This window comes from Triticum urartu, chromosome 5A, assembly GCF_056163025.1.
Source record: "Triticum urartu cultivar PI428250 chromosome 5A, HENAU_Tu73, whole genome shotgun sequence".
In the NCBI taxonomy this organism is placed as follows: Eukaryota; Viridiplantae; Streptophyta; class Magnoliopsida; order Poales; family Poaceae; genus Triticum; species Triticum urartu.
Genome location: NC_141877.1, coordinates 45,471,100 through 45,476,870, shown reverse-complemented (window position 1 = coordinate 45,476,870; position 5,771 = coordinate 45,471,100).

The following is a 5,771-nucleotide window of genomic DNA, read 5'->3' as shown; positions in this document are numbered from 1 at the left end:
AGGCTCCCAACAACACCACGAAGCTTCACCACAATGGACTATGGCTCCGTGGTGACCTCAACCGTCTAGGGTGCTCAAACACCCAAGAGTAACAAGATCCGCTAGGGATTGGTGGGGGATTCAAATTTCTCTTGGTGGAAGTGTAGATCAGGGCCTTCTCAACCAACCCCAAGCAAATCAACAAGATTGATTGGCTAGGGAGAGAGATCGGGCGAAAATGGAGCTTAGAGCATTAGTGGAGCTTAGAGGTGGAAGAGGTAGTCAACTAGAGGGAGAGGACACCCCTTATATAGTAGAAGAAAAAATCCAACCATTATCCACCAACCCAGCCTGCGCAACGCGGTACTACCGTACCAGAGGCGCGGTACTACCGCAGGGGCACGCGGTACTACCGCAGGGCCCCGCGGTACTACCGCCCATGCAGCAGAGACCAGCCCAGCCCAAAATGCACTAAGGTAGAGGGCGGCAGTACTGCTGGTGCGGTACTATCGCGCCCCCTTGCGGTACTACCGCAAGGCAGGGACTGACCAGATATGGGAAGGCACAGATATAATAAATTACATCCGTGGCTACTTCCGCTGAGTTGGAGTCGATGCAAAAACCCGATACGGTAGTACCGTAAGCCAGCAGCGGTACTACCGCGCTAGGCGCGGATGAAAAAATTTCATCCGCCCCTTACTGCCGCATACTTGCGGAACTAAGCCAGATACCACAGTACTACCGTGCCCAGTGCACGGTACTACCGTGATGGGTGTCACCCACTAGGGAGAGAGTGACAATATCTGGACTCCGGCCACAGTACTACCACTTGCCAGGAAGCGGTACTACCGTGGGCACTTGCGGTACTACCGCAAGGGCCTGCGGTACTACCGCTCTAAGGAGCAGTACTACCGCACACCCTAGTTCAGCAAGCACGAGCAATATTTGCATAGACAAGGAAAACATGGGATGCTCCAAAGGCTAGAAGAAAAGGAGGAACACAGGAAGATGTGTACGTGATGAATCCGCCCACCCTTTCCAACGCGGACCCCCTCTTAATAGTACGGCTTCCCTACGACTCAATACCACCGAAAAGAAACAAAGAGAAACGCTGTCTTCCATAGCCTTCGAGGGGAACCAAATCATCTTGTGCCTTAGTCAATATATATATGAAATATTTGATGCACATGATTAGTCCGCAAAAGTATTGTCATCAATCACCAAAACCAACTAAGGGATAAAATGCCCTTACAATCTCCCCCTTTTTGGTGGATTGATGACAACACGGGATTTGCACAAGAGTATAATGCAAAGAGCAAGGGCAAACCCCAAGTCTCTAAAATATAGACGGGCTCCCCCTAGATGTGTGCTATCTTTATGAGTGCTTTGCACTGCACGACACACATACTAGGATCAACACTCCCCCTATATTTTATAGACAAGGCATATCTTGCAATACGACTAAAACTAAGCAAGATAGGAAAGAGCATAATGAAATAAGCACAAGATAGAATAAGCTCACTACGGTACGACAGAGTGCATATGTCTTACACCATATGATAGAAGGACTCACAAGCACAAACCAAAGCAAACGACATAAACGAAGTTCAACTGACCCAAACACGACACAACTCGCAAATCCTACATTCTCTCCCCCTTTGGCATCGAGATGCCAAAAGGGCAGAGAGGACACCTACAACAGAAGGGGTGGCTCAAGCTGAGTAGTCACTCGCATGCTCCCCGTCAAACTCGGTGATACATCTCCATCGTATCTACTTTTCCAAACACTTTTGCCCTTGTTTTGGACTCTAACTTGCATGATTTGAATGGAACTAACCCGGACTGACGCTGTTTTCAGCAGAATTACCATGGTGTTATTTATGTGCAGAAACAAAAGTTCTCGGAATGACCTGAAACTTCACGGAACATCTTTTCGAAAATAATAAAAAATCCTTGCAAAAGATTAAGACCAGGGGGCCCACAACCTAGCGACGAGGGTGGGGGTGCGCCCCCTACCTCGTGGGCCCCCTGGAGCTCCTCCGACCTCGACTCCAACTCTATATATTTGCTTTCGAGGAGAAAAAATAAGGAAGAAGGATTCATCGCGTTTTATGATACGGAGCCGCCGCCAAGCCCTAAAACCTGGCGGTTTTATTATTTCCGAAAAGATGTTCCGTGAAGTTTCAGGTCATTCCGAGAACTTTTGTTTCTGCACATAAATAACACCATGGTAATTCTGCTGAAAACAGCGTCAGTCCGGGTTAGTTCCATTCAAATCATGCAAGTTAGAGTCCAAAACAAGGGCTTGGCGGCAGAGCCGCCGCCAAGCCCTAAAACCTCTCAGGAGGGCCCATCTGGAGTCTGTCCGGGGCTCCGAAGAGGGGAATCCGTCGCCATCGTCATCATCAACCTTCCTCCATCACCAATTTCATGATGCTCACCGCTGTGCGTGAGTAATTCCATCGTAGGCTTGCTGGACGATGATGGGTTGGATGAGATTTATCATGTAATCGAGTTAGTTTTGTTAGGATTTGATCCCTAGTATCCACTATGTTCTGAGATTGATGTTGCTATGACTTTGCTATGCTTAATGCTTGTCACTAGGGCCCGAGTGCCATGATTTCAGATCTGAACCTATTCTGTTTTCATCAATATATGAGAGTTCTTGATCCTATCTTGCAAGTCTATAGTCACCTATTATGTGTTATGATTCGTTAACCCGGAAGTGACAATAATTGGGATACTTACCGGTGATGACCGTCGTTTGAGGAGTTCATGTATTCACTATGTGTTAATGCTTTGGTCCGGTACTCTATTAAAAGGAGGCCTTAATATCCCTTAGTTTGCGCTAGGACCCCTGTTGGTGTCAAAACCGGCGGATCTCGGGTAGGGGGTCCCGAACTGTGCGTCTAGGCCGGATGGTAACAGGAGGCAAGGGACACGAAGTTTTACCCAGGTTCGGGCCCTCTTGATGGAGGTAAAACCCTACATCCTGCTTGATTAATATTGATGATATGGGTGTTACAAGAGTAGATCTACCACGAGATCAGAGAGGCTAAACCCTAGAAGCTAGCCTATGGGGTACGATTGTATGTTATGATTGTCTTTCTATGGACTAAAACCCTTTGGTTTATATAGACACCGGAGAGGGTTAGGGTTACACAAGGTCGGTTACAAAGGAGGAGATATCCATATACATATTGCCTAGCTTGCCTTCCACGCCAAGTAGAGTCCCATCCGGACACGAGACGAAGTCTTCAATCTTGTATCTTCATAGTCTAATAGTCCGGCCAATGGAGATAGTCCGGCTGTCCGGAGACCCCCTAATCCAGGACTCCCTCAGTAGCCCCCGAACTAGGCTTCAATGACGACGAGTCCGGCGCGCAGTATTATCTTCGGCATTGCAAGGCGGGTTCCTCTCCAAATTCTGTGTACCTGTCGAAATAATGTCCGGTTCCTTGTGACGGTTTGTACTCCTTGGCTTCTACGCCCAATAATGACCACTTTCCATGTGTCGAGCGAATGTGAAGAGCCAGGGTGTTTTCACATTTACCCCCCTAGCTATGTAAATGAGCCGCCTATTTAAAAAGACAAGGATTCAGATCCAAATCACATCATCCTCCCTTGCCGAGTCTTCATCAGAGCGTACCCGATAGAGATCCATTCCACCATGGCCGGTCGACGCAGCTCCTGCTCTCGCATCCCTAGTTCCAAGCCTGGAGATTGGGAGAGATGTTCCATCCCGCACAGCAAATTGGTGATGCTTCAGTCCAAGGGATTTCTTCCCCCAGCGTACCTGGTCCTGGTTCGAGCCAGGCTTGCCATCTACAATGGCGGAGAGCAAGCGGAGAGTCGTCCCAATCCCTCCAAGGGAGAGCGGGTATGCCTTGTCCCTTATCTAGTAAGAGGGCTCGGATTCCCAATTCATCCGTTTCTCCGGGGGCTTCTGGAGTTCTATGGCCTCCAGCTGCACAACCTTACGCCTGCCTCCCTGCTGCATATCGCGGGATTCATAGCCCTTTGCAAGTTATTTTTGGGCTGTGATGCTCATTTCGCTCTGTGGAAGAAGCTGTTCTGCCTTGTGCCCCGTTTTAAGAAGGGATCAATATATCAAGTGGGCGGAGCCGAAGTGTGGCGTATTGCCGGGACCGAATACCTGTCCGGGACCTCGAGGAAGACGTCCGAAGACTGGCCTTCAGAATGGTTTTATATAGAAGATGTCCCCCTTCCGGACCCTATTCGGATCGGCCTTCCTGAGTTTGACAACGCCCCTTTGAAGAAGCACCGGAGCTGGCGTCCACGGAGCCCCCTGGAGGAAGACGATCGGGACATTCTTTATCTGATGAGCCGGATAAGCTCTTTAGCTCGATCCGGATTGACCATGATCGAGGTCATGGCTATATGCATTATGCGGGGGGTGCAGCCGCTCCAGTATAGAGGCCACCCCATGTGGGATTTCAACGGGGAGGATGACGCCACCCGCCACGGCCGCAAAGGGCCGGGATCGCCTGATGATCTAATAAAGATCTTGGCCACTTTGTACAAGGGAGAAGAGGAGGAATTCCTCCGTGTCAACCCGCAGGGCGGATTCTCTATGTACAATCCTCCGGGCTGGGTAAGCGGAGACTTTTTCTCGCCCATCCGTTTCGTATTCCCGTAGTTTAAGTATTCATTCTGGCGATTTCATCGCAGGAGCTGCGCCAGGCAGTAAAGGAGATAAACAGCCCTCCTCCACAGCCCGAGGACCCTGGACGGTCCCTTGACCCGGCCTCCCAGGAGGATCCGGACATATCCGTGGAGCTGATCGACGGGTTTTTTTTACCAAGGGAGTAATGACAATACCTTGGTGGCCATCATGGCCGATTACCCTGGGCTAGTTCCAGCCTCACAGGTGACTGAGACCGAAGTCCCAACACTTAAAAAGGGATCCGTCCTTGTGCTCTCTTTTTTATTGCCGTATAACAGCCGTGTCTTGCAGGGAAGGTCCTCGGGGCAGAAGGCCGAGCCTGTGGCAACTAGCCAACAAGGGGCCGCTAGGCCAGGCAGGCTGAAAAGATCCGCAGTCCGGATTGAGGCACCGGCGCAGCGGTATGGCACGCCGTCTTTATTGCAAGACATTATTTACAGAGGCATATTAACGCCTATGCCTTCTTTTCATGAAAAAAGCGCTCGCCGGACTATGCCCGGAGAGGCTACCAATCGCGCCTCCACAAGCCAGGCTCCAAGGCCGGACTCAGAGGTGGGAACGAGTACAAGGCATGCGCCAGGTGCTCCTCCGACAGAGGATACAGATAGACTGTCCGCCACCCATTCCGAGGTGGAAAGTGCCATGAACCACAGGCGTCGCCGGACTATTCTTCGTGACGCTTGTTTCTCCCAATAGGCATTGGATGCCTTCAACTCGGGAGACGCGCACCTCCGTGCCGCTCAAAATGGTCTAGCCAGAGCCACGGAGCAGTATGTAAAAGACATACGGGTGAGAAAATTTGATGATTATATATATCAGTAGCCCCTGAGACTTGAAACAGTTAGGATAACTGAAAGTGCAACTATCCCTAGGTGGTTTTGGTAATTCATAACAACATATAGCTCATTGAGCTAATACTATTCCAAGATAATTATTTCAGGAAAGCTCAATGATTGGCATGGCATGGATGTGAAAGTGGAACCCTCAAAATGCTAAGGACAAAGGATTGGCTCAAGCTCAAAAGCTCAAGACTTTTCATTTTATATTTTAGTGATCCAAGATCACATTGAGTCTTTAGGAAAAGCCAATACTATTAAGGAGGGAT